Source organism: Myotis nattereri (assembly GCF_964212035.1).
Source record: "Myotis nattereri genome assembly, chromosome: 3".
Classification (NCBI taxonomy): domain Eukaryota; kingdom Metazoa; phylum Chordata; class Mammalia; order Chiroptera; family Vespertilionidae; genus Myotis; species Myotis nattereri.
In genome coordinates, this window is record NC_138077.1 from 101056743 (window position 1) to 101081577 (window position 24835).

Sequence of the window (24835 nt, forward strand, 5' to 3'; positions counted from 1 at the left end):
CAACAAGTCAGTGATTCTCTCTCATCATTGATGTTTCTATCTCTCTCTCCCTCTTCCTTCTCCCTGAAATCAACAAAATTATATTTTTTAAAAAGGAAATGAGAGTATCAATCCAATGAAAAAATAATAATAATAATGTTTGAAAAATTAAGCAAAAATATATATATATATCTACTCTGAAGAAAGTGGTCAAATAATAATAGTGACTAGAAAGAAGGTTTTAAGCCAATGTCAATTCAAATGTTAAACTGCAAAGTCCTAACAACATTTCTCCTGTACCAGTATATTATAATGAATCTCATCAAAACCATATGTAAATAAGATTTACTTTTAAATAATTTTGAAGCAGTATGGATGAAGTTAATTCACTACTAACATGTTTCCTGACCTCAATCAGATGCTACTTCCTTTACTAACATGTACATTTTTTTTTGCATATTTTCTGTTTTATGGAATAGTCTATTGCAGTCACATTGTTTGAAAAAAAATCTCTAAATCTCCAAACATGCTCTGTTACTTTTTCAAAATTTTTTTTTAATTTTGCTTTGTTTTTATTCTTGGTACTTCCTGGAATAAAATATGAAAACCCTGTTTTTAAAACTAACTTTTCTTAAATCATAACTTGATCTTAGGTGAATTTATAAATTCAATTTATAGATTTCAAAGATTATTTATTCAGGCTTTCCCCCTATTAAACTAAGGCCAAAATAATATAAATATTTTAAAATTGATTTTAATGTATTAAAAAGAATATTATGAATATTTTTCACTTATGATGCTGAAAATTTGATGATTAATATGAATTACAGATTAGTTTTCTTTGATATCTAAACTATTTCAACTTTTCAGTTATAGAGTTCTGAGCACACGATTTATCTTACTTTTTTTTTTTTTTACAGATGTAGTCTCTTATAAGAGTACAAATATAGTTTTAGATAAAGTTCTTTTTATTTTTATTTTTATTTTTTTAAAATATATTTTATTGATTTTTTACAGAGAGGAAGGGAGAGAGATAGAGAGTTAGAAACATCGATGAGAGAGAAATATCGATCAGCTGCCTCCTGCACATCTCCCACTGGGGATATGCCCGCAACCCAGGTACATGCCCTTGACCGGAATCGAACCTGGGACCCTTCAATCCGCAGGCCGACGCTCTATCCACTGAGCCAAACCGGTTTCAGCGATAAAGTTCTTTTTAGAGGGAGGAAATGGTATATAAATTAAAGATGTTATGCTTCTGGCACTCAATTTGGTCTGATAAATTTTGTTTTAACTGGTAAAACACAGTCACATTACCAAACTATGTGAACCAGCACAAATTATTGTCTAAATATAGCCTGTGGAGGTTTCGTTCATCAGGCCCCAATATTCTTTAGGACAACAATGATGTTAACATAATACATGTCATGTAGAAATACAATCTTGAAATTAAAATGGAAAGAAATGGACTTTTTATTTTTATCTTGGAGTTTTCAACAAAGTTGTTAGTAGTTAATGCCACTCTTACCACTTATTTCTCTGTTATTTTCTTCTGGTTTATTGAAGCTGTCTTTATAATTTCATTATTAGTGTTCAATAAAATCATGGACTGTGGATGACAGCAATAATATACCTTCGTATTTCATCTCACTGAAGTTCACAGACTGCCTATCCTCAGGCATTGTAAACCACCTTAAATAATTATGCAATTAACAGTTAAAAAGTAGTGTTTAAAATGAGAAAAAAAAATATTATGGGTTGATATGTAGGGCACTAATTGCTTAGAAATACTCTGAGCCTTCCAAATGAAGCCACTACCCCCATAAAATTCAAATCTACTACTTATGGCCTTCCCTCCTGCACTGAATTTCTCCCTTCAATTTACAATGGCATCAACAGCCTTGGTCTCAGGTCATCAACTCTTTCTAGCACAGCATTAATCCCCAGGATATGTCCTGTGACTCAGCTGCCACTGCTGAAATGTCAGCTAAACTTCTTAGGCACACATACATGCACACACACCAAACACACAGCCACCTGAGAATTGAGAAATATCAAAGCTAAGAAGGTTTCTGTAAAGGCTTTCTTTCTTCTCTGACAAAACAGAGACCACTAGTTCTAAACACCTCACCTAAAGTCCAAACTTTTTTTGCTGCTTTGTCAAAGTTGCTATAACAGAATTCCCTTCCTATTATTTGTAAATGCAAAAATGAAAGTTCACAAAAAAGCACTTTCAGAAATTAGAATACTTAAAGAGATTTATTGTTGAACTTATAACTAAAAATAATCTACATTAATAAAAGACAAAGATGCTAATTGATGGTACCTTCACTACACCCACCAGTCAATCAGAAGAGTATGCAAATTAACCCAACAAAGATGGCGGTTAATTTGCATACACAGGTGCCCAGTGAAGACTGAAGACAGTGTAGAAGGAAGCCAAGCACTGCAGAAGGGAGCCAAGCGGTGGAGAAGGGAATGGATTGAAGGTAGCAGAGACAGGAGCAGAGCTGAGGCAGCAGACACGGGAGGGAGTGAAGTGGTGGAGAAGGGAGGGAGCTAGGTGGCCGGGAAGGGAGGGAGCCAAGGGGGCAGGGAAGGGAGGGAGCTAAGTGGCGGAGACAGGAGGGAGCGAAGCCCAACCTGCCACTGGCTTCACTCCCTTCTCTGCTTCGCTCTGGCCTCAGGAAGCCCTGTTCTTGCAGGAATCTTCCTGCAACAGGCCTCTAGTCCTTAATAATGTAATCTTCTTTACCCATAGATCAATACATAATGCTCTAAAAATAACATGTTTATTAAAGGAATGGATGGATAGATGTTTGACTATCCTACTGAGAGTGAGTGAAGATAGCTGACATCCATGAGGTGAAGATAGACTCAAATAAAAACATGATATTATTAAAACATTTCCTATGTTCAAAAGAAAATATTTAAAACAATCCCAAGTGTTTCACTTATTTATGTATTTATAATCAGGAAACTTGTAAATATTTTAAAAATTCATTTTTTTATTGATTGAGGTATTACAAATGTGTCCTTATCCCCACATTACCCCCGATCCGCCCACTCATGCCCTCACCTACCCGTTGTCTGTGTCCATTGGTTATGCTTATATGCATACATACAAGTCCTTTGGTTGATCTCTCCTCCTTACCCCCAACCTCCCCTACCTTCCCTCTGAGGTTTGAAGGTCTGATCAATGCTTCTCTGTCTCTGAATCTGTTTTTGTTCATCAGTTTATGTTGTTCATTATATTCCATAAAAGAGTGAGATCAAGTGATATTTATCTTTCTCTGACTGGCTTATTTCACTTAGCATAATGCTCCCCAGTTCCATCCATGTTGTTGCAAATGGTTAGAATTCCTTCTTTTTTTACAGCAGCATAGTCTTCCATTGTGTAGATGTACCACAGTTTTTTAATCCACTCATCTGCTAATGAGCACTTAGGCTGTTTCCAAATCTTAGCTATGGTGAATTGTGCGGCTATGAACATAGAGGTGCATATATCCTTTCTGATTGGTATTTCTAGTTTCTTGGAATATATTACTAGAAGTGGGATCACTGGGTCAAATGGGCATCCCATTTTTATTTATTTTTTATTTTTTATTTTTTTAAATATATTTTATTGATTTTTTACAGAGAGGAAGGGAGAGAGATAGAGAGTTAGAAACATCAATGAGAGAGAAACATCGATCAGCTGCCTCCTGCACATCTCCTACTGGGGATATGCCCGCAACCCAGGTACATGCCCTTGACCGGAATCGAACCTGGGACCTTTCAGTCCGCAGGCCGACGCTCTATCCACCGAGCCAAACCGGTTTCGGCACCCATTTTTATTTTTTTGAGGAAACTCCTTACTGTTCTCCACAGTGGTTGCACCAGTCTCCATTCTCACCAGCAGTGCATGAGTGTTCCTTTTTCTCCGCATACTCGCCAGGATTTGTTGTTAGTTGATTTGTTGATGATAGCCATTTTGACAGGTGTGAGATGGTACCTCACTGTCATTTTGATTTGCATCTCTAGTATAATTAGTGACTTTGAGCATGTTTTCATGTGTCTCTTGGCCTTCCTTATGTCTTCTTTCGAAAAGTGTCTATTTAAGTCCATTGCCCATTTTTTGATTGGGTTGTTTAACTTCCTTTTGTTAAGTTGCATGAGTTCCCTATAAATGTTGGAGATTAAACCCTTATTGGTGATTCAGTGGGCTTTCTTGTTATTTTGTTGATGGTTTCTTTTGATGTGCAAAAGCTTTTTATTTTTATGGAATTTGTTTATTTTCTATTTAGTTTCCAATGCCCTGGGAGCTGTGTTGGTGAAGATATTGCTTCGGCATATACCTGAGATCTTGCTGCCTGTGGATTCCTCTAGTATTTTTATGGTTTCCCATCTTATGTTTAAGTCCTTTATTCATTTTGAGTTTATTTTTGTGTATGGTGTAAGTTGGTGGTCTAGTTTCATTTTTTTGCATGTATTTGTCCAATTTTCTCAACACCATTTATTGATGAGACTGTCTAGATTTCATTGTATGTTCTTGCCTCCTTTGTCAAATATTAATTGAGCATAGTGGTTTGGGTTGATTTCTGGGTTCTCTGTTCTATTCCATTGGTCTATATGTCTGTTCTTGTGCCAGTATCAGGCTGTTTTGAGAACAGTGGCTTTGTAATACAGCTTGATATCTGGTATTGAGATCCTTCCTACTTTGTTCTTCTTTCTCAGGATTGCTGCAGCTATTCGGGTTCTTTTTTTATTATAGATGAATTTTTGGAGGGTTCATTCTAGGTCTGTGAAATATGCTGTTGGTATTTTAATGGGGATTACATTGAATCTATAGATTGCTTTGGGTAGTATGGACATTTTAATGATGTGGATTCTACCAATCCATGAACATGGTATGTTCTTCTGTTTATGTCTTCCTCTATCTCTTTTTTCAGTGTCAGTTAAAATTATTCACCAACATGTGATATAATATTAAATAAAATAGAAATATTTCAAGGGGAATGATTATTTTCATAAGTAATTACTCTTTAAAGCTAAGAGTTCTATTTAGAAAGACAAAATATGAATAGATATAAATATGCACTGTAATTCCCTTTGTCCTAAGACAGTGGTCGGCAAACCGCGGCTCGAGAGCCACATGCAGCTCTTTGGTCCCTTGAGTGTGGCTCTTCCACAAAATACCACGTGCGGGCGCGCATGTACAGTGAAATTGAAACTTCGTGTCCCATGCGCAGAAGTCAGTTTTCGGCCTGGGCGAGGCTATTTTGAAGAAGTGGCATTAGAAGAAGTGGGGGGTGTCGGTCGGTCAGGCAATGGGAGACTCAGCGCAGGGGAGGCGCACGCGATTCATGCAGGAGTTGAGTGAGCCAGTCAGCCAGCAGTCTCATTGTGCAGTGGTTAGTGCTAGTTGCGTCCACAAATCGCGTGCTGGTGACAAAAGTACCTACGCAAAGCATAAAGTTACCTGTATTTTTCCAACCAGCTTCAAATCCTACAGGTATTTTGGTCATCAATTTAAGAATTGTAATTGTTTTGTGTTGGTGGCTTTACTATTATAAAATGAAACATTTTTTTAGGTGACCTGTTTGACATGGCTACAAAGAAGAAGCAAAAAAAAAAACGGAAGAAGAAAACCATGAATTTAAAGTTAAATGGACTGAGACTTATGCGTTTATTCAAAACTTAAATGGCCTTCTGACCTGTCTTATTTGTCAGGAAAAATTGGCGCATAACAAGTTATCAAATTTGGAGAGACACTTTACAACTAAACACGTGCCATTTAGTACTAAATATCCTGTCGGTGATGCAAGGAAAAAAGCAGTTGAGGAACTTCAGAAGAGTCAAGAAAAATCAAGTTCTGTATTTAATAACTGGATGCAATCTTCCAACAATGTTAATATTGCAAGTTTTGTGGTTAGTCAAGAGATTGCTAAGAGAGAAAAACCATATACAGATGGCGAATACATAAAAAGTTGTTTCATAAATGCATCTGAAGAGCTATTTTGGAATTTTAAGAACAAAGCAGATATTCTAAAAAAAAATTAAAGATTTACCATTGTCTGCTAAAACAGTGAAAGATAGAACAGTTAAAATGTCTTCGAATATAACCAACCAGCAAGTCGAAGATCTTAAATTGGTTTCAGCTTTATCAATAGCAGTTGACGAGTCTTGTGACAGAAATGATACAGCGCAAGTTTCACTTTTTGTACGATTTATTTCATCTACAGGTCCTAAAGAAGAACTTTTAGGATTACTGCCACTCAAAGGTCAAACACGTGGAGAGGAGATAGCAAATGCTGTAACTGAGTGCATTGAAAAACATCATATTCCACTCGATAAAATTGTCTCAATTTCAACAGACGTGTCGAAAAGTATGACCGGTGTAAGAAACGGGTTTGTTGCTATTTTGAAAGAATAAATTAATCACGAGATACTTACTTACCATTTCATCATTCATCAAGAAGCGCTTTGTGTGCAGACGTTTCCAAAAGAAATTTGCAAAGTTATGGAATTGGTGATTAAGATTATCAACTCCATTATAGCTAAAGCTCTTAATCATCGCTAATTTAAAGAATTTTTAGTTGAAATGGAGAGTGAGTATGCAGATCTTCTGCTGCATAACAAGGTATGTTGGTTATCAAGAGGAAACGTTTTGAAACGTTTCGCTTCCTTATTAAGAGAAATCAAAGCATTTCTCCTTGAGAAGGGTGTTCACTATCCAGAACTAATGAATGATCAGTGGATCCAAAAATTTTATTTCATGGTAGACGCTCCATCTCATCTAAATCAGCTTAATCGTAAACTACAGGGGAAAGGAAACACAGTTTTTTCGATGTTAGAAGAAGTTATTTTATTTGAAAACAAATTATCTCTTTTTGCTCAAGATTTTGAAAGAATAACTTTGAATCACTTTCCAAGCCTGTTGAAACATCGCCAAGAAAATAATTCTGATATTTGCTATTTCAAAACAACACTTTTAAATATGAGGGAAGCTTTTCTCAACAGGTTTCAGGAATTCAGAAACAGCAAAGCAACGTTAGCCTTTGTTAAAAAACCTCTCAATGCTACTGTAACAGAATTAAATTTTTCTGCCTTTAATATTGACATTGGCAACTTTGAAAAGCAATTGCTAGATTTAAAAAAACAAAGAACTGTGGAGCTCGAAATTTGAATGTCTTTGTGCTGATATAGAAATATTGGGAAGGGGAAGATGGCGGCGATATAGGCAGACGCGTCCCAGGTCGTGTCCCGGAGCAAATGGAGTCAGCAGCTGAAACTAGTAACACCCACACCGAATTGGCGAACTTGCTCAGCTGGTGAGACGGTTTGCAGCCGAGAAGAGCAGAACTCCCCAGGAAAGGTAAAAAAACCAGGGATTTGGGCAGGAAAGTTTGCCAGACCTCTGAACCCAGAGAGTCGGAGGGAGACCGCGTGGCAGCCGCGTCCCTTGGGACAGGCACAGCCCCTGACAGGGGAAAGGAGAACCGAGGGATTCCTGGCGCCGCCAGGGGAATTGAGAGCTCAGTGCTGTGATCACAGAGGACTGAGCCTAAAGGGGGCAGCCTGAAGAGCTGACCAGACCATGCAGTCCCGGTAAGAGAAGAAGCTTACAGAAACCAAGCCTTCCCCGTTTCCACGGCCGGCATTTGTTTGATTGTTTTCACTGAATCCTGTTCATGGGACATTTCGGATACAGACACTCACCTGTGCTGAAGAGAGGGAGAGTGTGCGGAGGAGTGGAATCTGGGGAGAGACTGAAGAGAGAGGGGGGGCCGGGAGAGGTGGCAGCGAATTGAGTGCTGAGACACCCCCGAGCCCAGGTCTGGGGCAGACATTCTCTCCGGAGAGTGAGACTCCTCCCCCCAGCCCCCAGGCAAGGAGCACAGCCACACCCAGATTCCACCCTGTAGGAGATCAAGGATTAAAATAATCTGATCAATCCCTGGGAGTTAACAGGGTCTGGCCTATAGAGGGATTTTCAATCCCAGCAACAACACAGCGCCGGTAACTAACTATTACGCAGCCAGCTCTGGGCAGTGAACTTCCACTGGACAGAGAGGCCCTATAGCCTCAGAGGCCAACCCCAGAACACTGCCACCCAGAGGCTGACCCACAAACTGACTCTTTGCTAAACACAAAATAAGGCAGTCTGGGAAAGAAATGCGGCCTGCTTTAAAATAAGGACTGTGGTTTACAACACAGAGGAACAGTGTATCGCAGGGGAACTCAACACTCTCCTGAATACCTGGCAGGTCTAAGGCGAGCCACACTGAAGAATAGAAGAACCGAGGGACCTTCACTACTGCAAGTCTTTTTTTTTTTTTTCTTTTTTTTTTTCTTTTTTTTCTTTTTTCACCTTTTAACTAAGAAACCAATTTTTTTCTTCTTCTTTTTTCTTTTCTTTTTTTTTTTTTCTTCTTTTCCATCACCTCATTTTACCCTTTTAACTACTACCTTCTTATTTTTAACCAGTATTATTACTGCTACCATTTTACCATTTTTTAAAGTGTCATTTTATTTTCTCTTTATTTTATTTTGGGATTAGTGTTCTCCATTCTATTTTCATCGTTATATTATTGGTTGTTTCTAGTTTGCATTCATCTCCAGGGAGCTGTTGCTGGAATCTGTTGGGATTAATGGCGGTTCTATAGGAGTATTCTCCTCATATTATAAGTCTCTTCCCCTCTTCCACTTCATTCTCTCTTTTCGCTCTTTTATTTTCTTTTTTTTTTCTTTTTTCTCCTTTTTTTTTCTTTCTTTTTTCTTGTCTTTTCTTTTCTTGCTTTTTTCCCCCCTCCTTTTTCCCAATTTCATTTTTGCACTCTTTTTTTTTTTTGGTCCCTACTTTTCTTTTCTTTTTTCTCTTTTATCTTTTTCCCTTCCATCCTCCTTATCCCCTAATCCTCTTAATTCGGGTGGTCACCTTTATTTGGGGTTATTAATATCGTGAATATATTTGTGTATACTGCCGGGTACGTGGTGCCTTGTTGTGTTGTATTTTGTGCCTTTAAATCAACGCAGCAGATCGAAGCTACAGCAACCTCCAGAGCACCACACCCTCTGCTGAGGGACAGCAGCTGTATGTGAAGCCTCGCCCCACCAGCCAGAAGAGCCACCTCAGCTGTGAACAGCACACACCAGAGGAGCTGCTGCCAACTGAAGAGCAGCTGCTACCGCAACCGCCCGAAGAGCAACCACAGACCAAGGAGTCACTGCCACCAAGGGAGCAACCACTGAACGACTCAACGTCTAGATATGTCAGTGAGATCAAACATGGGTAGACAAAGAAACCCCCAAAGGAAAGAGAAGGAGGGCTCTCCAGAAAAGCAGCTAAGTAATACAGAGGCATGCAACATGACAGACAAAGAATTCAGAATAAGGGTCCTAGAGTGCATAAACCGGATGGAGGAAAAAATCGACATCCTCTGCAAGAAGCAAGAAGAAACAGATGAAAAAATCGATAACATATGGAAGAAGCTAGAAGAAACAGATGAAAAAATCAACAACTTAAGTAAGACCCAAGAAGAAATGAAGAGTGATATAGCTGCAATGAAAAACTCCATTGAAAGTATCAACAGTAGACTAGGAGAAGCGGAGGACCGAATTAGTGAATTAGAAGACAAGGAAGCAAAACACACCCAAAATGTACTGCAATTGGAGAAAAAAATTAAAACACAGGAGGAGAGCCTAAGGGAGCTTTGGGACAACATGAAACGAAACAACATACGAATAATAGGGGTACCAAAACAACAGAAGGATGAACAAGGATTAGAAAACCTATTAGAAGAAATAATATCAGAAAACTTCCCTGAGGTGGGGAAGAAAAAAGTCACACAAGCCCAGAGAGTCCCAAACAAGGTGAACCCGAAAAGACCCACACCAAGACACATCATAATTACCATGGCAAATGTTCAGGACAAAGAGAGAATCTTACAGGCTGCAAGAGAGAGACGGAAAGTTACATACAAGGGATCGCCCATTAGATTGTCAAATGATTTCTCAACAGAAACACATCAGGCCAGAAAAGAATGGACAGAAATTTACAAAGTGATGCAAAGCAAAGGACTGAATCCAAGAATACTCTATCCAGCAAGGCTATCATTCAAACTTGAAGGGGAAATAAGAAGCTTCACAGACAAAAAAAGGCTAAGGGAGTTTATCACCACCAAGCCAGCAATGCAAGGAATGCTAAAGGGACTGGTATAAAAATAATAAAAAGCTCAGAAAGAAAACAGCCACACACACAAAAACAGAAATGGCTACAAACAAGTACCTTTCAATAATAACTTTAAACGTAAACGGACTAAATGCTCCAAACAAAAGACATCGAGTGGCTGAATGGATAAAAAAACATGACCCATACATCTGCTGTCTACAAGAAACCCACCTCATTAGAAGGGACTCACACAGACTGAAAGTGAAAGGATGGAAAAATATCTTTCAGGCAAATGGAAAGGAAAAGAAAGCTGGGGTAGCAATACTTATATCGGACAAAATAGACCTCAAAGTGAAGGCCATAACAAGAGATAAGGAAGGCCATTTCATAATACTAAAGGGATCAATACAACAAGAAGATATAACTCTGGTAAACATATATGCACCCAATGCAGGAGCACCCAAATTCATAAAAAAACTCCTGGAAGATATCAAAGGAGAGATCGACAACAATACAATCATAGTAGGGGACTTTAATACACCACTGACAGCACTGGATAAGCCCTCTAGACAAACAATCAGCAAAGATACAGCAATCCTAAATGACTCACTAGATCAGATGGACTTAATAGACATCTTCAGAACACTCCACCCCAAAGCCAGGGAATATACATTCTACTCAAATGCTCATAAGACATATTCAAAAATAGACCATATATTGGGTCACAAGCAAAGTATCCCCAAATTCAAGAAGATTGAAATCATAAAAAGCATCTTCACAGACCATGATGGCATAATATTAGAAATAAACTACAATAAAAACAACCAAAAATACTCAAACACCTGGAAGCTGAATAGCATGCTATTAAATATTGATTGGGTTACCAATGAGATCAAAGAAGAAATTAAAAACATCCTGGAAACTAATGACAATGAAAACACAACAATCCAAAACCTATGGGACACAATGAAAGCAGTCTTGAGAGGGAAGTTTATAGCTCTACAGGCCTATCTCAAAAAACAAGAAAACATGGTAGTAAATCATCTAACTCTACAACTCAAAGAATTAGAAAGAGAGCAACAAGAAAACCCCAGAGTGAGCAGAAGGAAGGAAATAATAAAGATTAGAGCAGAAATAAATGACATAGAGACCAAAAAAACAATACAGAAAATCAATGAAACCAAGAGCTGGTTCTTTGAAAGGATAAACAAGATTGACAAACCTCTAGCCAGACTCACCAAGAAGCAAAGAGAGAGGACCCAAATAAACAAAATCAGAAACGATAGAGGCGAAATAACAACAGACCCCACAGAAATACAAATGATCATTAAAAACTACTATGGACAGCTCTACTCCAACAAACTAGACAACCTGGAGGAAATGGACAAATTCCTAGAAAAATACAACATTCCAAAACTCAATCAGGAAGAATCTAAAAATCTCAACAGGCCAATAACTATGGAAGAAATTGAAGCAGTCATCAAAAAGCTTCCATCAAACAAAAGCCCAGGACCAGACGGCTTCACAGGGGAGTTTTACCAAACATTCAAGGAAGAACTAAAACCTATCCTCCTCAGACTACTACAAAAAATTCAAGAGGAAGGAACACTTCCAAGCTCATTCTATGAAGCCAGCATCACCCTAATACCAAAACCAGGTAAAGACAACACAATGAAAGAGAACTACAGGCCAATATCCCTCATGAACATAGATGCCAAAATCCTCAACAAAATCTTAGCAAATCAGATCCAGCAGTACATCAGAAAGATCATACACCATGACCAAGTAGGATTTATCCCAGGGATGCAAGGATGGTACAATATCCGCAAATCAATCAACGTGATACATCACATAAACAAACTGAAAGAAAAAAACCACATGGTCATATCAATTGATGCAGAAAAAGCATTTGACAAAATTCAACACCCATTTTTGATAAAAACTCTCAGCAAGGTGGGAGTAGAAGGATCATACCTCAACATAATAAAAGCCATATATGACAGGCCCACAGCCAACATCATACTCAATGGGCAAAAACTAACACCATTTCCCCTAAGAACAGGAACAAGACAGGGATGCCCCCTCTCACCACTCCTGTTCAACATAGTACTGGAAGTGTTAGCCATTGCAATTCGGCAAGAAGAAGAAATAAAAGGCATCCAAATTGGAAAAGAGGAAGTAAAACTGTCCTTATTTGCAGATGACATGATATTATACATACAAAACCCCAGAGACTCCATCCAAAAGCTACTAGACTTAATAGATGAATTTGGCAATGTAGCAGGATACAAAATTAACCCCAAGAAATCTGAGGCATTTCTATACACCAGTAGTGAACTTTCAGAAAGAGAGATTATAAAAGCAATCCCGTTTACCATTGCACCAAAAAAATTAAGCTACCTAGGAATCAACTTAACTAAAGAGGTAAAAGACCTCTACTCAGAAAACTACAGGACGTTGAAAAAAGATATAGAGGAAGACATAAACAGATGGAAGAACATACCGTGTTCCTGGATTGGTAGAATCAACATCATTAAAATGTCCATACTACCCAAAGCAATCTATAAATTCAACGCACTTCCCATTAAAATACCAAAGGCATACTTAAGAGATCTAGAACGAACTCTCCAAAAATTCATCTGGAATAAAAAAAGACCCCGAATAGCTGCAGCAATCCTGAAAAAGAACAAAGTAGGTGGGATCTCAATACCAGATATCAAGTTGTATTACAAAGCCACTGTTCTCAAAACTGCCTGGTACTGGCACAAGAATAGGCATATAGATCAATGGAATAGAATAGAGAGCCCAGAAATCGGCCCGAACCAATATGCTCAATTAATATTTGACAAAGGAGGCAAGAACATACAATGGAGCCAAGATAGTCTCTTCAATAAATGGTGTTGGGAAAATTGGACAGATATATGCAAGAAAATGAAACTAGACCACCAACTTACACCATACACAAAGATAAACTCAAAATGGATAAAGGACTTAAATGTACGACAGGAAACCATAAAAATTCTAGAAGAATCCAAAGGCAACAAAATCTCAGACATATGCCGAAGCAATTTCTTCACTGACACAGCTCCTAGGGCACTTGAAACTAAAGAGAAAATAAACAAATGGGACTTCATCAAAATAAAAAGCTTCTGCACAGCAAAAGAAACCATCAACAAAACAACAAGAAAACCCACTGTGTGGGAAAACATATTTGCCAATGTCATATCTGATAAGGGCCTAATCTCCAAAATTTATAGGGAACTCATATAACTCAACAAAAGGAAGATAAACAATCCAATCAAAAAGTGGGCAAAGGACCTAAATAGACACCTTTCAAAAGAGGACATTCAGAAAGCCAAGAGACATATGAAAACATGCTCAAAGTCACTAATCATCCGAGAGATGCAAATCAAAACAACAATGAGGTATCATCTCACACCTGTCAGACTGGCTATCATCAACAAATCAACAAACGACAAGTGCTGGAGAGGATGTGGAGAAAAAGGATCACTTGTGCACTGCTGGTGGGAATGCAGACTGGTGCAGCCACTATGGAAGACAGTATGGAGTTTCCTTAAAAAACTGAAAATGGAACTCCCATTTGACCCTGTGATCCCACTTCTAGGATTATATCCCAAGAAACCAGACACACGAATCAGAAAGGATATATGCACCCCTATGTTCATAGCAGCACAATTCACCATAGCTAAGATCTGGAAACAGCCTAAGTGCCCATCAGTAGATGAATGGATTAGAAAACTGTGGTACATCTACACGATGGAATACTATGCTGCTGTAAAAAGAAAGGAACTCTTACCATTTGCAACGTCATGGATGGAACTGGAGAGCATTATGCTAAGTGAAATAAGCCAGTCAATGAAGGAAAAATACCACATGATCTCACTCATTCATGGATAATAGAGACCATTATAAACTTTTGAACAATAATAGATACAGAGGCAGAGCTGCCTCAAACAGATTGTCAAACTGCAGCGGGAAGGCCGGGGAGGGTTGGGGGGCAGGAGGTAGGGGGGTAAGAGATCAACTAAAGGACTTGTATGCATGCATATAAGCATAACCAATGGACATAAGACACTGGGGGATAGGGGAGGCTAGGGGACTGTCTAGGGCGGGGTGATAAAATGGACACATATGTAATACCCTTTGTAATACTTAAAGCAATAAAAAAAAAAAAAAAAAAGAAATATTGGAGAAAAACAAATGTGAACTTAGTTCACAGCACAAGTGGTCGGCTTTGAAAGACCTGGAGAAGGAAGATATGTTGATTTTTAACACCTGGAATAGTATTCCTGACTCATATAATCAACTGAAAAAACTAGCGTATGCTGTTCTTTCCTTATTCGGGTCTACATATTTATGTGAACAGTCATTTTCAAGCATGAACCTTATCAAGAGTAAATTGAGAAGTCGTCTTATTGATGAGAACCTGGAATCGTGCCTAAAATTAAAAACAACAACATACAAACCTGACTTACCCAAACTTTCCAAGGAGATGCAAGGCCATTGTTCACATTAGTGTTTGTCAGTCATTGTCATGATTTAATTTTATGGATAGTGTAAGATAAATTGTAAGGAATTTAATTTTATCAATAAATAATATTGCTATTAAGTATGATATCAATTTTTATTCAACATACCTATAGTTTAACTAAGACTTAAAACTTTAAGTAAAGTTTATTAAGTTAATTTTAGGGAACGTTGTGGAGTGAAAGAAGATGTAGTGTCGAGGATTGAGAAAGGTATGTTGAGATGGTTTGGACATATTGAGAGGATGAACGAAAGGAGATAGATGGAAACAAGTATACAAGACCAGTGTCGATGGGAGAGTTGGAAGGGGTCGACCTCAGTGAATTTACCTCAATCTGATTGAGGACGTTTTTAGCAAAGGCCAGCTTAGGAGTACCCTAATTAAGTTAATAACAATGTACCTTCGTATATAGTTTAAGTTTAAAAAGTTTGGCTCTCAAAAGAAATTTCAATCATTGTACTGTTGATATTTGGCTCCGTTGACTAATGAGTATGCCGACCACTGTCCTAAGACATTAAAAATATTTTATAGTTAAAAATCAGAAACTCTTACATAATCAATAGTTAACATAATCAAATATTTCTTGTTCAAGTAACATTGGATAAAGAATAACAATTAAATAAACTTTTTATGCTGTTGTTCATCTTTGTGAACTCTGAATACTTTTTGTTTTATTCATTACCTTCTCAAAGTTAAGTAATTTTAATTTTGAAGTCACTTTTTTATTAATAAATTTTTATAACTGGCTGCTAATTTGCTTTTGGGAATTTTTAAATTATAAGGTAGTATAATTGCCAGGCTGGCATGGCTCAGTGGTTGAGCGTCAACCTATAAACTGGGAAGTCATGGTTCAATTCTTGGTTGAGGTACATTCCCTGGTTGTGGGCTCCACCCCCAGTGTGGGAAGTGCAACAGGCAGCCAATCAATGATTCTCTCTCTCATCACTGATGTTTCTATCTCTCTTTCCCTCTCTGAAATCAATAAAAATATATTTTTTAAAAAAATAGTATAATTTTGCATTGTAATCAATGTTATTTCTCTTAAATTTTTAAAGAAAATTTAAGATAACAACTATTGATATATTGATGTTATATTTAGAGGCATATTTTTATGTGCTGATTTTTAACACATTTTAAGTTATTTTAGACATTAAAGACTTTGAAATGTTATTTCCACTTGATTCCTTACTTCAACAAGCAACTTAATTAGATTCCACTTTCTGTATGTCTCTGTGTATCTATACATATACATACATATTCTATTAATTAATTTTATATATATATATATATATATATATATATATATATATATATATTCCATCTCTTTATCTCTCCTTTTAAGTAGACCATGGTGTCCTTCTTATTTTAATGGAGAAAGATGTAAATTTTTCTTACCTGCCCTTTAAACTACTTTGGGAAAAATGCAAAGTCAGCAGAACTAAATTTAGCAATTACCTTTTAGCTGACAGAGTCTTCTGATGTGGGAATCGTTCTCAGGCTGTCTGGATTCCTGCCAGATTGTGTCATTGACTGTTTTCCTTTCTGAGGTAAAGCAGAGGATTGGTTAGCAGAATACACAGTGAGTGCATGAAATTTGAAATCAAATCAAATTCAGCACATTATTGTAAGTTGGTGATATGAGAGCTCTGTGGTCCATTCTAGGGAGTTATAGTCCCAGATGGGCACCCCCAGATATCACATCGGCTCCCATTTATTTCCATGACCTACATTAAGCACACAAGCATACATGATACAATGCTGCTACTAAAATACCTTTTGATAGATTATGGCTACATTACTATTTGGAGTATTTTTCTTGAATTAATAAACATTTATTTTTATACAAAAGTTAAAGTTTTCTCATCTTCCACTTGTTTTTAACAAAATTATTAAGTGTGTTGAGAGAACATTGAGCTATGATAGATTAATGATATTTGAATGGAAGGGACAGGATTTGGATTTGCTCAGTCTTGTGTCCCAACCTTAGAGCAAGCCCTGGACATGTTGTGAAGAACTAAAATGCACAGAAATGAAGTATTGGTTTCACTTTTGCAAGTAATTTTATTCAATGGATACAGAAAGAATTATGAAAATTTAATGCAACCATTGTACTATCCCTAAAATAATCTATCTGGGCAATAACCACAATTGCTGTTAAAGCCTGTAACTGAAAAGCTGGTGTCTAACTTTGTACTGGATGGATCAACCTGATACCAACTGAACCCACTAAGCCAGTGGTCGGCAAACTGCGGCTCGCGAGCCACATGCAGCTCTTTGGCCCCTTGAGTGTGACTCTTCCACAAAATAACGACTTCTGCGCATGGGCCACGAAGTTTCAATCGCACTGTACGTGCGCGCCTGCACGTGGCATTTTGTGGTATTTTGCGGAAGAGCCACACTCAAGGGGCCAAAGAGCCGCATGTGGCTCGCGAGCCGCAGTTTGCCTACCACGGCACTAAGCAATTTCAGTCATAAAAATAGGGACAACCAGATATAAGACTTTCAGTGTAAAGCAACAGGAAGTAGATGGTCACTGGTAACCTACTTAAAATGCATATGTAAACTTGAATCTTATCAAGCCTTGAGATCTAGTGAAGATTTTATAGAAAACGTAGAGGATAAAAGAACATGCTTTTTAAAAAATATGTAAGGATGAAATCAGCAAAATTAAAAAAGGGGGAAATTCTTTAAAACAAACAATCCAGTATGAAAAAGTAGAAAAAGAGACATGAACCAAATATACTGCATGTGTCTTATTTGGATTGTGATTCATATTAACCATAAAAAATTTCTTGAGGCTATTAGAGAAATGTTAACATTCACTGTATATTTGGTGATATTATGTTTTTTGTGTGCTTATGCTGTAGTGGTATTGTGCTTATGTTTTTTAAGTTCTTGTTTTTTAAAGATATATATTGAAACATGAAAATATATATCTGAGATATGCTTTAATAAAACCTAGCAGTGGTTGAGGGGAGTGTGGAGTTGAATGGGTGGAGATGAACTAAGATTGACTCTAGGTTGATACTTGTTCAATCTTGATGATGTGAGTTCATCATTATCTCTTCCTCTGTGCAAAATAACATTTTCCATAATAAAATGTCTAAAACAGAAACAGAAGATAGGACTGTGCTGACTCGATGAATTTATGTGTTGGGAGAACACACATATTCTTTACATATAACTAACTTTGTTATAGCTTGAATGTATTCTACTGTTTACATTCTTAGCAGTCATTAAGTTAAAGCCAAGTTCACCTTTTTTTTAAAACTCAGGGTTGTTAACAAAAAACAGCATAGATAATGGTTCTTCTTTGCTTAACCATTTTATTTAGGTTTTCAAATTTTTTTAAATACAAAACACTTAGGACCTTTCTTGCAAATAGAAAGTGTTCCCAAAGCATTTTATAATATTATAAAGTGTGGTAGGTGCATAACAACATGAGATGTTATTCCCTTCAGGGGCAGTGATGGGCAAAAAAATGTTTTGAGGATCTTAAAAGGGTCTTCAATTTTGTTTTAACTGGATGGAATCTGAGGAGCACAGTAATGGATTTGGTTTATGTTTAAAAATCAATTCACTCAGCATCAGTACTTTCTCTTCATTCATTCTCATCCGCCCCTCCACATGTTGGTACCATCAAATCTGTGGAAGCATGGATCATAGCCAATCGCTATGATTTTTTGTTTAAGGCTTTGATTTGCTATTAGTAAATTTCTTATCTGTGAGAAGAACAAACAGCTACATAGTTGGTGTGATTTTTAAGATTGAGAGGAGCCTTGGGGGGGGGGCATCTTTTTTTTACTGAAGCTCACATTTAAAATGTCATTGTTGTAGTTTAAGTAGTTAACTGTGGCTAAAATATTAAAATACAATTATCCTTGCCTGGCAGGTGCTCTATCTAAGCTGTTAATCATGCAATCCCCTACTTACAATGGATACATTTTATATCCTTACTGGGAGAAAGTTTTGAGCAGGAGTTGGAGGAAAGAATAAAAAGCACACTGTGCTTTGGGGAGCAGGGACAGGGAGAGGAAGGGCTTTGGGGGGATGGGACCGCATCCAGAGAGAATTTCACATATTAACAATTTGGCCTCAGACCATTCTGAATTGCAAGGAAGCCGCTCTTCTGTATCATCATCAACCAATCTGGAAATTTCCTTATAAACTAACTTCCTGCCTCTATTTATTTCCTGCTTATTAGTTATAATCTCATTATTTTATGCAACCTGTGTGTGTCACATCCTCTGGGGGCTTGATCTGCTGAATATAAAGCCATGCCTGACCTAAATAACCCAAATCTCTTTGCAAACACATTTTTATTTGGATTAGAACTCTTCAGAAGATTAATAGGTCACCGATAAAACATGTTTTCGAGTAGGCTCCCAGTTTAATCTGAGCCTACGTTAAACACGTTTCTTTTTCTGAAAATTTAATTTTCGAATCCTTGTCTACAGGAATGCCACAGCATAGGTTTCATATGCATCAGCATAAACAGATACATGTAGCAGAGTAAAACATACTTAGATTTGTACATGAAAATTTTAAAACGCACTTTTACACAAAAATCATTAAATATTCCAGTCATCATTATAGAACTAAGAGAACACAAAATTTTTAAAGTAAATTTAACTTCCTTTATTTTTGGTTTTACATTCTCAAAATTAGCAACTTCCTGTAAAATAAAATAAGAAGTAAAATAAAAAATACTACCTCAAAAAATCAGAAAAGGAAATCAAAAGTTCATCTTCAAGTATAGCTTAGTTCTAAGTCTTTGCCAGTTAATAAAGTAAGTCTTTTAAATAAAAATATGCAATTAAATCCTCAACCTCAACATTCCAACCCCCATTAACCCACCAAGACCAAGGGGAGAGATACATACCAGAATATGTTAGTTACACTATACAGAACCTTCTCTTGAGAAAGATGGAAAATATCCTATTACAATACCCCAAGTTGTATTGAAATATACTTGTGATTCATCTGGCCTTTTTCTTTAGAGCACTGATCATTGTGCAAAATCCCTTATGCTTTTGGGGGAAGAACATGTTATCACATCTTCCATCTTTCAAGAGCTTAAACTGCTACCAGGCACCTTTAAGAACACTTTCAATTCTCTAGTTATCATTCATTCACTCATTCATTTAAAAACCATTTATGTTTTTGATGTTCCAAGTGCTTTTTGAACATTTACTTTATGATAGACAGCAAACCATGTTCTGGAGAAATTTGTTTGGCATTTGTAGTGAAGAATATTGAGGCCAATATTCCACATAGGGGAAAAATACACTGTAAAGGCTGGAAGGAAGGAGTGGTGAATGTAAATCAGAATAAGAAAAGTTGGTTTTATTATTCTAATGGTTGATCATATTTGTTTGAGCACTGTCAAATCCAGGATAACCTTTCCCCTACATAGTAACGGAGGGAGTCATTTCTCTAACCTGTATGGTGTTGTTTATTTGTGTTTGTTTGTTTGTTTGTTTGTTCAATAAAGATTTAACTCTCAAGGACAATTTCAATGACCTGTTTCAAGCTGTCCAGAAGAGCATCACTGAAACCTGATATGCTGAAACAGTCAGTCCTGGAACTTGAGGGACGAGTTTTGCCAAGTCCTGTGGACCATCCAGAGGAGAATGGCTAATAGGAGACTAGTGTGGGAATCATGAACCAATCCCTGAGATGAGCTGGGACATCAACTGAGTTTTGAGAAGTTAAAGATCAGACTAACCCATCCTTCAATCCTCTATGCTTTGTTATCATATGTCCTAAAAATAATCAATCTCTATCCATGGTCTTATGCAATTCTTTTCATCTTGGTTTAGATATCTCCAAACCTTAGGCCAGAACCTAATTGCACCTCTTTCACAAAAACCAGCAGCCACAGCAGCTTTGTGAGGGTCATGAGGAAAGAGGATGGCCATTCAACTTTGTAGTAACATTTTGCTGTCATATATATATATATGGATCTAGTGAGCAAAATAAACAAAGAAAATAGAAACAGGCTCATAGATACAGATAACAGACTGACAGCTGTTAGCGGGGAGGGTTTTGGGGGTTTGGTGAAAAAGGGAAAGGATTAAGCAAACAATCCCACAAAAATCCATAGACACAGACAACAGAATGGTGATTATCAGAGGAAAAAATTTTGAGGGGAGGGAGAAGAAGTTAAAGGGGAGATCAATTGTGACAGAAGGAGACTTGACTTTTGGTGGTAAACACACAATATAATATGTAGATGTATTATACAATTGTACACCTGAAACCTATATAATTTTATTAACCAATGTCGCCCCAATAAATTCAAGAAATTTTTAAAAAAAGAAACAGTATTTCAATTTCTGGTTGGGAATATGCATTGTTCTCTTCCATTATATATAAGAGACTTTAGCATCCTCAGATTTGATATCTGTGGGGGATCCTGGGACCAATCCCCTGCCACACCAAGGGCAGATTATATTTTAGTTTTGGGGGAGTCAAAAGTTATACATAGATTTTTGACCATGCATAGGGTCAGCACCTCTCAACCCCATATTGTTCAAGATTCAACTGTATTTCATATCAACTTATTATTTCAGTGATTCATTGTGTCTGCTACCGACTAGACTAATTCCAGATGACTTACAAAACTTGTTCATCATTGAGCCCCAAGTGTTTGAATTGGGGGCGGGGACATGTTATTCAAAAACAGTCCTCTGCTTGACCTGAGCATAGCCTTGGCTAAATTAATGCAGTCAGGTGTTGAGCCCACACTAAACTGGTTAAATATGTGTGGTTGTCATTATAGTGAAAGGGTCACAGTTGGCTTCTCAGCTAAGGTTTGGAGACATCTGAGCCAAGACTGAAAGAATTTCATAAGCCCATAAATAGAAAGTGGTTATTTTTAGGACATATAGGGGTGGGCAAAAAAAGTAAGTTTACAATTGTTCATGTGGAAAATAATGTAATAATTAATAAATAATAATAGAAGAAGAAACTCAGTGTTTCATATACTCACAATTGTAAACTTACTTTTGCCAACCCCTGTATTGTCAAAAAATTCTCTATGGACTACCTACTATGGTCTCTTTTCCTGGAATTCAGGTCACACAATTTTTCTTATGATGAATTAGTTTAGGTTTGAGATTCTTTTATTGAAGTATATTCTTATAATAAATACTTTGAAAACTATTTTGAGCTAAAACTATTTTTTAATCCCTTTTATAATAAAAGAGTCAATGTAGTTCACTTTAGGCAACCCGCTTCCTACAAGAGGGTAGGCAGCATCAAACACATTAAATGCTTGACTGAAGTGCAATTATATGAAGCAAAACGATTAATCAAACAGGTAACCTTTACTTAACTAGAATAATAGGTCTGTTCCCTATTGTTGCCAAGTTGTAGATTACTACTGAACTGATTAAACAATTTTTAGTACTGCTTGTGTAGAATCAAAGCACCTGTTCTTAAATTCTGACTTCTGCTTCCATCAGCAGACTGTCAGGTTCCTCAGAGTTCAGACCCCAGTTCTTTATTCCTAGAGGGGCAAGTCAAAGGAAGGCTCTATGCAGCTTTATTTTTAGAACTACATCTCTGTGTGTGTGTTACTCTGAACTCCAAAAAGAAGATCCCATTTGAAAAAGTCAATGAAATAATTCTGTCTGGTTCATTAATTTGACACTTGCCATAAATACCAGATGAAACTTGTTCCTATTAGCCCTCATTTCATTATCCCCTAAATCAAGCACTAATCATCAGTCTTACCTTTCATTTACTATGGACTTTGTGGCTTAATTTTAACTCCTGGAAATTATTAGGAAAATAAGAAATGAAATGTAGACAAATTATTATGAAGGGGCTGGTAGAAACTGAAGAGTATGTCCAACCTGTGTTACTTTTTGGGTAGATAAGAGTAGGCTCTAGGACAGTGATGGCGAACCTTTTGAGCTCGGCATGTCAGCATTTTGAAAAACCCTAACTTAACCCTGGTGCCATGTCACACATAGAAATTTTTTGATATTTGCAACCATAGTAAAACAAAGATTTATATTTTGATATTTATTTTATATATTTAAATGCCATTTAACAAAGAAAAATCAACCAAAAAAGTGAGTTCGTGTGTCACCTCTGACACGCGTGTCATAGGTTCGCCATCACTGCTCTAGGAGCAAAGCGTTTTCACATAGTCATGAAACAAGGTCAAATAAAAAACAATTAGAAACAAAGAAAGAAATGGCATTTAAAGGAGAGAGAGATTTTGGATACCACATGCCATATTTCTATTATCATGTAGTAGTTGCAGTCAGCTGTCCTTTGGGGTGAAGTCTCATATGTTCCTGTTCCCTGTGCTATTGGTATTTATTTATTTATTTAAATTTTTATTGAATTAACTGGGATGACATTGGTTAATAAAATTATATAGGTTTCAGATATACAATGCTATAATACATCATCTGTATATTTTATTGTGTGTTTACCATCCCATTGAGTTATTGGTTTTTAAGTCTTACTTTCAAATCATAAAGTCTAAAGAAAAAATGAAGTGAATATGTCAGGCATTGTTGTTGCCTTTCTAATGGAAATGTGAAAGGTATTTTTGCATCAGAGAAAACTGATTGGCAGTAAATGGTGGCGTAAAGCCCATGGTGAGGTGAGTTTTTAAGACTGTAGAGCTGATGAGATCTGACCTTTGAGTTGCAAATGAATAAACTGAGGTCCCAAACAGTAAATTGACTTGTCTAAGGCCATGCATATAGTGCTTTCTCCTGATTAAATGCTAACCATTTTATTCATTCTAATATATTCTTTCAGAATTATAGAATTCATTTTTCCTGCATTCAAAGTTCAGTCAACAAACATTTGAGTGTCTACTATTATGACACTATTTTAGATTTAATGAAGAATTACAAGTAGTCCTTCTTACAGGTATTCAACATCAATGACTGCTGATCATAGGGTCCTGCTGGTCTCCATGATTTTCTTAACTTTGAAGATTAAATGAGCTTTATAAAATCCTTATATAATTCCAAACACAGTAAAGATAATTAGAGATGTTATTTCTCATTAGATTATTTGTATTCATTAATAGTACATAGAATCCTAATATTGAATTCTATTCACTTGCAAGAATGAAGATTATTCATTTGTATAACTAGAATGGTTTTACTAATATTAAAATACAATGATTCCAAGAATGCCACATTCAAACAGAATGAATCTGTTTTTTACGTTTCTTAGACTGAAATGCTTCAATAAATTCCCCCAGGTATCCAAAAAAGACATGGAAGTTCATATAACTTTCTTTTTTTAAAAAAATGTGATAGACATCTGGCAATGACAGTAGTTATCATGCTTCAAAGTTAATAAAGTAGACTCAAACTACAGTGGACCTAAAGCCACTGGAGAGATGAAAAATATATGTGCCAAGCTCTCAGCTCTGTGCTGAGAACAAGGAGGATGTTTGTGTGACTGGATAACTATCATCCTTGTAAGAGTCCTACCACCTTGCCTCTACACCTGACTGTGTGGAGAAAAGGCCTATGCAGCAGCCTCCCGAGTTATCAAATAGGTAGCACAGCAAACAGGAATAGTATCAAGTACAGCCAGTCTAACAGAGCAGGTTAAAGCAAGTAGCTAAAATTGGAATACTTTGACTCTTATGGCTTTTCTAATTTTTTTCTTTAACACATTTGCACAGTATGAATGGCAGAACACTCATGTATTATTAAATACAGTTATAAATTCTTTACATGAAGTAGATAATTTAATCCTCACAACAAGCCTGTAAGGTTAATTACAATAATCCTCAATTTTCATATGAGTAAACTGAGGCACAGAACAGTCAAGATTCTTACCGCAGGTCACATAATGAATAGTTGGTATTCTGCTCCTGAGGTCTTAACTAGAACACAATACTACTTATATACTTGACTGCAGACACAGAAACCATCTGTTATCCTGGTCGGAGATTTCACAAATCAGAACTTTTGGCCAGAAAAGAGAGTGGCTGTGAAAATGCAGAGAAAATGTATTACTAGAAACCACTATTTTAAAAGCAACTCAGAAAGCACACCCTTATTACAGCACTAATACTAATAATTTAGTGTTATTTGAAGACAGAATATATCAGCACATTGATATGTTTTAAAGTCATTAATCATTTTGTGGATTCCATCATC